The 12,845-nt window shown below is 33.3% G+C and overlaps 1 pseudogene; it reads right to left on the bottom strand.

The window, feature by feature from the left end:
- Positions 1-784: 784 nt before the first annotated feature.
- Positions 785-12,845, bottom strand: part of LOC149160617 (uncharacterized) — a 35,964-nt pseudogene continuing 23,903 nt past the window's right edge.

Here is a 12,845-nt window from a genome sequence, read left to right as displayed (position 1 = left end):
TTCTCTAGTTTTATATTATGATTAAATCTAAACCATACAGTATTATAATTTTACAAACCTAACTAATACATTGTTGTATTATAGACAAACACAATGATAGTAGAGTTATAATCCCTACTTAGACTCTCCTAGATGTACATATTTTTGGAATGGAAACCACTAAAATTATCTATACATGTAAGTACCGAATCACCAAGAAAGAAACAAACAGAATATTCATTACTTTCCTAACAGAGAAAGGCCTGCAGCCTGAATGCACAAATTCATTTTGATTTGTAAAATAGGAATGAAATCAGATTCAATATATACCTTGACTTAACATATATTTGAGATTCAGTATACACGCAAGACTCATTACAATTACGGGCACTTTCTTATTCACTAACAGGTTATCGCCCATTAAAAATAAAGAGTAAGAACAATAATGTATAAACTGAATAGCTTTAAGAGCTATAACAAGTATTAAATATTCCTTTGTTCAGAATTCTCGGTACAATCGTTTCCATTCAATATCCAAGACAACCTAAACTATGAATATATTCATATATTCACAAATCTGTTCATATACCTGGCTTTTCCATGCCAAGGGCCGAGATTTTGCAAAGGTTATCCATAAAACCCCAACAAACATTCAGTACAATAAAAAAAAAAAAACAAAGTAGCATTGTTGGGTGGCGTATGCCACAAAGCAACATCTATAAATAAATTCAGTTTGAAACCATTCAAAAAAGTCCAAGTAACCAAGCTACGAATCCAAATTGGCCACAACCATATGACATTTCCATCATGCCTTAGACATTTGTGAATTGTGGGTTACGGTGAGGGTTTGGCCATGCCGAGAGCTAGCAAACCCTCCGACCCTCAAACGTGGAACTGAATCTAATCTATCAGTCAAGCATGCTGTCGATTCGAGAATTTTAACCAACGTGTAAATGGCAGGGAACTGTCGAATTAGCTCAGGTATAGATTCTTCTCAAAGGTTCATTAGCTTCGGGAATAGGGTCAAGCTATTACCTATAAACCCAAAAAAAAACCCATAAGAGGTTAGTTGTAGGGAAGATTAAACCCGCAAATAACACCAAAAAAAAACTATGCTTATGATATTTGTACCTAGGAGGAATTGTTCCATAGTTGGAGCACCGCATACCTGAAAGCCAGCATCAGAATGTAACCCACAACTTCTCATAAGAAAAAAAGGTGTGTTCGTATTAATTCCGAAGTAGAGCAAACCTGGTTCCCGCCGCAGAAGTGTATCCCTGTTCGGCCACCAGGGTCGAGGGAAGAACTGAGACCATCCACCTGAATATGCCTGCGACAAACATTGTGGTCAGTATCATTGAGAAGGAACGAGGGTAACTGCGAATACAAACAAATATTGTATCACTAGTTAGGTTACCTCGTTGTCGTAGTTTTTCTTAAGGTGACAACTATTTGTTTCTAGAACCGTAGGATGGCATGCAGATGCAGAGGTAGAAACCCTCATTCCCTTTCTTGACACACTGCTCGTTACAAAGCTTTACCCTTCTCGCCATCGGCAGAGTGAAATGGAATAGAAAGATAAGGTTAGGGTTTTACAATGGGTTAGGTTTCCCATGTCTGAGCTACCCTGTACTGTCCAGACTCAGCATTCAAACCCTTTCACCTCTTCATTTAATCAAACCAGGTAGAAGAGTCATTACCTCTACCGAGGAGAGGACAGGTGGAACTCATCTATGACATCTCACAGATAGTCGTGCAGATGGACCAAGATTATATTAAATTTAAATCCTTAATATGCGCCAGTTCATTTTGTTATTAATGACTCAATTAAAAACCAAATAAGCTGTGTATTCCATAGGGTAAGATTGAAAGTTAATGATGGGCATTAAGGAAGGGAAGTTTTTTTTTTTTTTTTTTTTTCCCAAGGTGTTACAAATAAGCATATAAAATGTATATCATTAGTACTATATATAGTAAAATAAACAATTAAATTGAAAAAAAATAAAACATGTGAAATAAAACACACACACACACACATATATATATTACTAGGGTTTAAATAAAATTAACAACAATTTTATATATATATACATATAGAGGGAGATGTGAAATTTTATAAATATAAATAATATTATTAAGAATAAGTAGATTTGAGAGTTAGCTCAAATGGTTGAGTCTCCATCATTAAAACATCTTTACTATTGAGAGGTCAAGGGTTCAATTCTTTCAACACGCTCATGGTCAAGTTCCATGGTCGATCCAACATAAGGTAATCCCCTTGGGTGGATATGCTTGGTACAAATATTTCGCAGATGTAATTATCATCCCCTAGGTAATCGCCTTGGGTGGATATGCTTGGTACTAGGTAATCCCCTTGGGTGGATATGCTTGGTACAAATATTTCGCGGATGTAGTTGTCATACCCTAGCTAATTGCCTTGGCTCGATATGCTTGGCACAAATATTTCGTGGATATAGTTGTCACTGATTTTCATGGTCCATGAAATATATATACATAACTTTCAATCTACATAGCTCTGAGAGAAATTAAATCATGTAAACATTTCTCCATATTTTACTAAAAAAACATATCTGCTTTTTGTGAAATTGGTGGATATGCTTGGTAAAAATATTTAGTGGAATTTCATAACTTTCAAGAAATTAAATCGTGTAAACATTTCTCCATATTTTACTTAAAAAAACATATCTACTTTTCGAAATTAGATTCCTCTTGACACTTGGTATATCAAAATTTAAAAGAAGTCTATATAAATCATTATCAAAATTATTATATTTTATAACTAAACCAAAAGCCTTTTCTATAGTAAGATTTATCCTAACAACACTGTTTAGATTAAATCTGAATAGGTGTCCCCCTCCACTCACTCCCCTGTACTTCTGTAACTTGAAAGTCATTTCCTCCTACCTCCTGATTAAACTAATCCCAATCTCCAACACCAATAGCAAGATTCGACTTTAAAAGCAAAGGATTGTCCTTGACACTTCCATTTGGAGTCGTGGCTAGATGCAATGACACAGTTTTCTTTCCCAGATATGGTACATGTTCATCATCTGTGGCATCTCCCATCATTGAATCAAAATTATGTTGGCTATCTAAATCCGAAAGCTTCTCTCGCAGAGATCATACCTCTATGTCCATAATGTCCTCACAGATAACTCTCCCTCGAACGCAGACCCTTCGTTTAAAGTCGTCGACTTTTCCGTGCACAGTAACGTGCAAATACTAGTAGTATATTTTCTAATTATATTCCTTGAATGGGTAAAAAAAGCTGGAATCACTAAGGTAGTGCTAGCTCACCTTCATTACTGATAGATAGTGTAGCATCACTATTACTTGTACGTTCAACTCGTTTCATTACTGATAGATAGTGTAGTATCACTATTACTTATACGTTCAACTCGTATGACTGGGACAAAACTAATGGTAATGAAGTACATTTTGCATTTTAATATGGATGAAATTATATATGTGACTTGGTTCACCAGACATTGATAATAAAATAACCTGATATCGCCAAAGATTTTTTAAATTTTCAAATATTTACACATTAAACCTTTTAAGAATTTTCACTGATTAATAAATATGAATTAACTTGAATCTATTTTGATATAAGAAACATTTAAGAGAATCATAATAAACCTTTCGTTAGTTTGAGTAAATATCGTTATCAGTTTTGGTAAAAAAGGCGCCATTCTTCTAGTTAACATATATACATCTAATACATGTTTCAAAAAACAAGAAATTGGATTTTTTTGGGATATAATACGCATATGGAACACATTTATAAGGTTCTAATGCGATGTAGTATCACTATGAGAATGGGGACCAACTTACAATGTAGCGGTTAGATGAGAAAGATAAAATAGCACAACCACTCAAAATATATTCTATATTCATGAATGAGGAAATTACACACATATTTATACAAACAAAAGTCTCAAGATAGGAATTCTATCTTAGACATACAGTAGTGTTCTTGAGAGATTCTCTCAACCACACACTAAACTAGGAGAAACTATATTCTAGCTAATTCCTATTATGTAGGAACAAACTCCTCAAATGGAGAATTACAACCATAGACAAGTAGGAATTAATTATTTCTAACTCCCCCCCTTAATGACTACTTGTCATGCTAGTGATTCACAAAGTCTGGTTGTGGTCAAACTGCATATATGTACCTGCAAATCCACCACCATCAGGCGAATTGCATGTGCAGAACTTCCAAAAACAAAGAGAGATTAGTGCCTTTCTAAGCCAAATATTCATGTCCAAATAACAATCACAAACAGTTGCGCTGATTGCGCCTTTCGACGCAACTGTCAGATAGAAAAGTGCGCTGACCCTCTTGTGCTCAGACACACCAATATCTGAGACCGTGAGCCAGGTGTTACTGCAGTCCACCTGCTCCTACGAGCACAAAGCTCTCATGTACACGTTAGCCACTTAGGCAATATGCCACCACCGGGCAAATCCTGAACTTAAATGTGCCACCTCCGGGCAAATCTTGTAGCCACTAAGACTCTATAGATGGTTTCTGGCTCACCACCAACCATTACTTTATAGTGACAAAAGATGGTTTCAGGCTGACCATAAACCATTACAAAGTGGTTTTAAGATCACCACAAACTTTCAGATGCCTTTAAAAAACTTACATTTCATTCCACATTTTGGAGTTTCTGGGTACATACAATGACCATTACAACACCTGGTATTGCTTATAACATGCTAGGGAGTCTATTCCACAAACCACACTAACTCAAACAAACATCTATTTTGTTGTCCACCATAAACGTTGTTGTTGTTGCTTTACCTCATCTGTTCATTGTTCACATCTTAGGCATCCTTGTCTGTTCAAATAACTTCTTAGAACTCCATGCTTAACCTGTCATTCGTTAGAGTTGCAAATTCTAACAAAATAACTTTGCCTACATTGAGTTAGCTAGGCTCAATAATATCTAAGCATGATTCCAAGAAAACACAACATAAACTCTTCAAATTTAATTTCTCTATCTCCGCCCAAAGATGATTATTTCCCAAACATAATAGCAACTATTTTTCACCAACGATACCTGTGAGGGGTCTACTGATAAAGAAACGGATTGACGACCTTTCACCTGGACTCAATGCAGTGCATTCAAACACTGATGATCCAGACATAGGCACACAGCCATACGAAGAGAACACAATTTTCCCTTCAAAATAATAATCCAGGACTCCATGGTCCAATCCTCCATCGCATTCAAGGTCAATCCGGATTCCCGGATCTCTCCGATCCCTATTCCTGCAAATTTTGTCAAATGTGGAAGAAACTCTGGTCCATCTCTCTGAACAGCTTCCACCGCGGCCTTATAAGCAGCGCTCGCATTAATCGCCGCTTCCTGGGCCTTCAACAGCACCTGATACGCATTCCCCTGAATAGGCTCTGCATCGATCAAATAAGTTCCACATAGATTTCAACACAACTAACACCTCCTCAGATCTGGTAGCAGTTACAGGCTTCATGCCTCTTCAAAGCCAAAGATCATTGTTCTCAGGCCAAATGCCCACGCACATCAGTAAGCTCACATCAACGAGCCATAAATGCCACGCTCCAACCATGATCTGATCTCTTAGACTGCACCAGGTCAAATAAGAGTGGCTCACCACTGGCCACACTCACAACAGTGCCATCTCACCCAACTTAGGCACACGAACTCTATTCAACACTTCCAATGTGGCGGTCACGAGCCAACCTTGGACCAGACAGATCCTTTCAACAATGCTCTTCTCTGCAGTATCCAATACCACAACACATCCTCTCTTCTCCAGTCTTCTCCACGCAGCAGATCCCTCGTTCAGCAGTAATGTTCACTCGCACAACACGTCGTTTCAACTCACCGGCACAACGTTTCTCAGCACTCTGTCACCGCTACTAAATGAGGTCTCAGACTCAGATCTGGCTCCCATGCAGATCCGACACCTTCACGCGAACAACAACACACCAGGCAATCTCCACCTCCAGGCTCCACGCAGATTCAGGTGCAATCTGGCAACCACTATCCACCGCTTGCTCGGCACACACCGCCGGGCTCGACCTATCTGCTGCTTCCTGATCGGATCTCCACACACCTCCGTCGGCACTGTCGCATTCACCTCTCCAGTGCTTGGGAACGGGGCCTATGCCCTAAACGTTGAGGCTCCACCGATCAAGCACTCACGCAGATTCAATATGAAGCCCGACAGATTCAAAAGGAAAAACAAATAGAGCCCTCCCCTCGAGAACATAATAACTTATATAATAATGTTATATAATTATTTGTACTAATGTAACAATAAAATTATAATTTTCATTCATTTTCTTTTCCTTAGTTTAATATGTAATATGATAATTTATTATTAATTTGGTCAATTGCATGTATTCTTTCCTTTTTTATATATTAATTTTTGCTATTTTTCGGTTTTTCTATTTCTATTTTCTAGTTTTTTTTTTTTTTTTTAATGGATAATTTTGGAACATGATGCATCTCTGTTATTTAGTCCTAAGGTTTATCGTCCAACAAATATTAATGATGTGATTAATTTGAAAGTCAATTTCAAAGAGCATGGAATATTCTATATTAACTATGAGTGACCAACAATTAAGATGCTTGATCATGGCTGACCAGGTTGACCAACAATGATCATGCCTGATCACAGTTGACCATGGTTGACCATATTCAATCATGTTTGAGCATGGTTGACAATGGTTAATCATGCTTGATCATGGTTAATCGTCGTTAATCATGATGGACCACCGTGGTTGATCATGGTTGAGCATGGTTGACCATAGAGACCTTGATTGACCCTTACAGTTTTCATAGTCAACCATAGAGACCTTAGTTGGCAATATTTGACCACTCTAACATAGAGGTTTTGATTGAGCATTATGATTAATCATGGTTGATCATGGTTGACCATGGTTGATCATGGTTGACCATGGTCGATGATGGTCGATAATGGTTGACCTTGGCTGACCATGTTTGACCATTCTAAGCATGTTCATGATGGTTGACCATAGTTGACGTTGGTTTACCATGATTTATCTTGTTTGACCATGCTTGACCATGTTTGACCATCGTTCGCCATGGTTGATCTTGGTTGATCTTGATTGATCATGGTAGACCATGGTTGACCATGGTTGATCATAGTTAATGTCAATTTAACATGGTTAATCATAGATGACTATCATGGTTGACAATTATATTTGACCATGGTTGATCATCATTGGCCATGGTTGACTAGGGTTGACCCTAGTTGATCATGTTTGACCATTTAAACCATGTTGATCTTGGCTAACCTCAATTGACCATGGTTGATCATGGTTGACCTTGGTTAACTATGGTTGATTATCGTTGACCATGGTTAACTATGGTTGATCACAGTTGATCTTGGTTAATCATGGTCAGCCATGGTTGATCTTAGTTCTCTTGGTTGTCCATGCTAACCATGTTGATCATGGATGACCTTGGTTGACCGTCGTTGATCATGGTTGGCCATAGTTGACGTTGGTTGACCGTGGTTGCTAATCGTTAACCATGTTTGACCATGGTCAGCTATGATTGACCATTATGGTTAACTATGCTTGAAAGATGGTTGACTTTTTTTTATAATGTTTGACTACATTTGACTAATTGATTTATTCTTTCAAATATTAATACTAAGCAATAATATCAAAACGTGATTATGTTTGGCTGAAGTTGAAGAGTGTTTGTTGTCAAGCATAGACAAACATAGTTGAACATAGTCAACAACATTAATAAATGTGGTTGACTAATTTTCTAATGTCATATTCCGACATTGGATAAATTGCAAATGTAATGTAACACTGTGACAATGTTTCTCATAGTGCAACGTTGGATAGATTTATGTACCATTCCAATGTTATAATATGCTTGATTATTAATACTAATAAATAATAGTAATAGGTGATTAGGTTTGATAGAAGTTAAAAGTGTTGACTAGGAAACATAATCAACCACATTATTACATGTGGTTGACTAATTTTGTAACGTCACATTAGAACATTGGATAAATTACAATGTAATGAACATTACAACAATGTTTTTTACGATGTGACAATATATGTCACATTGCAACAATGTTTGTCATATTGCAACATTGGTTAGATTTTTGTACCATTCCGATGTCACACTATTAATATTATTAATATTATTGTTTTTATTAGTTAACATTATTAATATTAATATTGTTATTATTAAACATTTTAAAATCTTGATTGTGAATGACCAAGGATGACCTTAGCTCACTAAGGTTGAAAATGTTTGAATTTGGTCAACCATAGTTGACTATAATTGAATATGGTTGAGTTATCTTGATTGAGGAAGACCATGTGTGAAAAATGTTCATTGTTGTTAAATATCGTAAACATAGGGTTGATCGAGTTTGATCATGGTGAATTATTTAAACATCGACTATAAACATTAACTTTGTTTCACTATGTTTGACTATTTTTTACTATTAATATTAATCAATCATAATAATAGGTAATTATGTTTGGCAAAAGTTGAACAGTATTGACTATCAAACAAAGTCAACCACATCAATAAACCATTGTATTTCAAATTATATTCTTAATAATATTATTAAACATTTTTAAATATTGACTATGGGTGAGCATGGTTTGAATAATTTGACCATGGTTGAGTTTCTTTTAACGTATTTGATAAAAATTATTAGAATGTAAATATTATTAATATTTTTATTAGTACAAATCTTAATATTATTTATATTAACAATGATATTAATACTCTTAGTCATATTGTTAGAGTGAATAGAAATTTTAATTTTAATGTTTATTAGTAATTCTATCATTACTAAATAAAAAGTAAGTATTATTATATTATTTATCAATATTAATGTTAATACTATTTATATTAACAACGTTAGTATCATTAATTGTATTAATATCACTAATAATATTAATATTATTAATTAGATGTTATTAATGTTATTATTATAATTTAAATGTTATTAATAATATTAATAGTGTTATGTTAATATATTACATGTTAATAAATTTACAAATTTATTGATTACTAATAACATGTAATGTTAATATTTTGTTATTGATATTATTATTAATATTATTATTTAATACTAAAAATGTTATACCTTTAGCATTATTTAGCATTTGCTTGAGTGGGCCTAATGGTTGAGAGCATGTGTTTCGTCTTAACAGGTAACGTGTTCAATACTAGAGCGGGGTAGAGTATGTATGCCTTTGTAGACATAAGACTCAAACCATTGCACAATGGTGGGTCCCTTGTCCCACAAAGAAGGTGATCTCAAACACCAATTTAGTGTCTCGCTTGGTCGTGACCTTAAAATTGGATATTAATAATAATAATAAGTATATTTAATACTATAGTAAAGGCATTCAATAGTAGTATTATTTCTGTTAATAATATTAATAAATGGTATTATTAATCATGTTAATATCAATAATAATGATATAAACATATTAGTAGTGTCAATAATAATAATAATAATAATAGCAGTAACATTTGTTAATAATGTTATTATTAATGATATTAACATTAATAATAGTAATATAAACATATTAATATTATTGTTAATAATATTTTTTTAATATTATTTATATCAATATTATTATTAATGAGAGACGGGGTGGGGAACAATTAGTTGATGGGTGAGGGGAGAGAGTGAGTGAGAGTAAAAAAGTGAGATAGACAAGGAAATATGGTGGGGAAGGGAAAGGGACGGTGATATTTCTTGTTGACATGTGGAGAAAGAGAGAGAAAAAGTTAGAGTGGGATATTGTGAATGAGATAGAGGGAGAGGGGGAGGAGAGAGAGACATTATGAGAATGAGTGAGAGTGGATGGGAAGAGGATGAGAGAGAGGGAGAGAGTGGAAATTGAAGAGAGAGGAAGAGTGATAGATAGCGAGATGGCACATGAGGGAAGAAAACGAGAGAGGGGGAGGAAGTGAGGGAGGCAAAGATAGAAAAGGAAAAAGGGAGGGTGATAGAAATAGAGAGAGAGAGAGAGAGAGAGAGAGAGAGAGAGGTGGGGGGAGGAAGTGAGGGAGGTAGAGATAGAAAAGGAAAAAGGGAGGGCGAGAGAGACAAAGCTAGAGTGAGAGAGAGAGAGATATTTGGATGGGGGTTGTTTTGAACAATGGACTTAGTGAGGTAGGGAGGGATAGAGAAATAGAGCAATGGGAAAGGGAGAGGGAGAGAGAAGGGAAATAAAGAGATGACAAAGAGTGAGAGGAAGGCAGAGAAGGAGGGAGTGAGAAAGAGAGAGATATATATGGAGAGAGAGAGAGAGAGAGAGAGAATTTTGGATGTATTCTTCCTTATTTTTCTTCATATGTTCCCAATAGTAACCTTATTCTAGAAATTTCTTTATCCTTCATTTTCCTAGGTAGCCTTCTAATGAAAATCATGGAACTTGCTCAACAGTTCCTTTTGAAGGATAGGAGATTTAGGAACATATATGTTATAACTGATGTCTAGACATCGACTATCCTTACATAATTTCCTTTTTTTCCCACCTTCGCATACTCCATGATTTTTAAAGCTATGGGATGTTTGTGCACTCCCTCTTAGGTATTTTCATACAAATTTTTGAAAATTCGAGCTTAACTACCCATAAGAACCCACAACTCATTGATTCCTCATCTATGGTTGCATGCTACACCTTCCTACTCAAGGCATTTAATTCTATTTTCTGTTTGCATGGTCAATAGATAATGGTCATGTCATATTTTAGTAAGAAGTTTTGTCAATGTTCTTTCTTAGTGACAAATTTGGTTGGATGAACAAGTAACTTATTGCCACTTTTTTCATATTCACGATAAACTATTTTCCCAAGTAGTAGTTCCTTAATGCTTGTAGGAAATGTACAATTATAGTCATCTCTTTGTCAAAGACAAGGAACCTCCATTCATGATCATTCATATTTTCTCTCATAGAGTGCCATTGGGAATGACGCCCATAAAAATTAATAGAAAATTTGAATGATGTCCTTAAATAATGACAAAGGTAGACAATCTAAAATACATAAGAACAATGGCAATGGCATGGAAGTTAATGATTACAAGATTTTTCCAATTAAGCAATTATATAAATTAAACAAAACATGTTAATAAATAGATACTCTATTCTAAAATGAATTAACCACTTCTAAAAACAACTTTGTGACCCTACATCATGTTCCTTACCATAAGAAATCCAAATAAACTCCAAATTACCATAAGAAATCCAAATAAACTCCAAATATAAAGCGATCAAGTTAGAGAAAAAACTATGGTATAAAAATAGGACGTTTTTAAAAACATCAATGGATTAGAATTCACTTGAGCTCTTAAAATGCACCATACAACTAGATAATTAGATCATTTTGTGAATATGAATCAATCAAATAATATTATGTTGTAAAGGAAGATTACTAAGATTACTTATAATTAGATCATTTTGTGAATATGAAGCAATCAAATAATATTATGTTGTAAAGGAAGATTACTAAGATTACTTAATGATTTAGGTGACGTGGTTTTTATGATTACTTAAATAACTTTTATATTTTACACGGCATATTTTCGGCAAGGCATATTTATAGGACTACTTTGTATTTATGAATCATGGATTTTAACCATTTGCGAATGTATTTGGATCCACAATTAGATACCAAAGAGTAATGTATTTGGATCCACAATTAGATACCAAAGAGTAATGTATTTGGATCGAGTATGACAACTCGATTGTTATACTTTAACTTATAATAATAATTCTTTAGGTAAATATTTGTTTCAATTGCATGATTAAATGTAATCGTGGGATAACTTTAGCGCAACAATAATTTATGGGAATAATTGACAATGAAATTATGGGAATAATTGATAATGAAACATATTTGTACGTTTGTTTTGGTTTGTTTTGTTTTTGTATATACTAATTGCACAATACTTTTATTTCTAGTTTAATGCAAACCATATATTTCTCATCATTTAGATGAAAAGAGATGTGTTTTTTTTCTTATATAATATAAAAAATTATAAATTAGTTTTTTAAAGTAATATAAAAAAGTAATTAACAAAATACATAAATATATTATATAATTCAGTTTGTATATGAGTTTTAATAAAAGAAAATTTGAAGTAATATTTATTTGATATTAGTAAAACAATTATAATAATTTAAAAATGAAAAAAAAAAAAATGTTAATTATATATAAGTATAAAAATATAATCAATATAAATTCATAAAACTATTTAAAGTCTAAAATTCATTAAAAACACTGAGTTAAATCTTTAAAACATAATTTTATAAAGTAAAATACAATGTAGTGTAAAATCAATTTTAACTTTATGTATCAACTATAATTTCTACCAAAGTAGTGTTTAAGGAATGGATTTATCTTAGTTTTTTAATAAATTGGAAACTAATTTTTATGATATGTATATTTCATTAACATTTAAAATAAATTAATTGATAATAAAATTCCAAAATAATTTTTTAAATATAAAAAAATGAGAATTTCATTTTTCCCAATCTCAATTAAATTTAAAATAACGTCTATATATTTTATTAAAATTTTGAAATGAGTTAATTATAATTATGGCTTTATTTCTTTTCCCATTTTCCCATTTACTTTTTTGTGGTAACTAAACACATATAAATTTCTATTATGAGACATAGATTTCTGTTATCTTTTTTTCAATTTTTCCATTATTATAATTGCTTATTTTTAATTTTCCAATTTAACATTTTTTTAAAATTTATTATTATAAATATTATTTACATACCTTTTTCACTCTCATCAAAATAATTAGAATCTATTG

This window comes from Pinus tabuliformis, chromosome 5_2 (assembly GCF_031772625.1).
Source record: "Pinus tabuliformis cultivar Carrire ecotype Pingquan chromosome 5_2, CPIR1, whole genome shotgun sequence".
Classification (NCBI taxonomy): domain Eukaryota; kingdom Viridiplantae; phylum Streptophyta; class Pinopsida; order Pinales; family Pinaceae; genus Pinus; species Pinus tabuliformis.
This window is presented reverse-complemented; position numbering and strand designations above follow the sequence as displayed.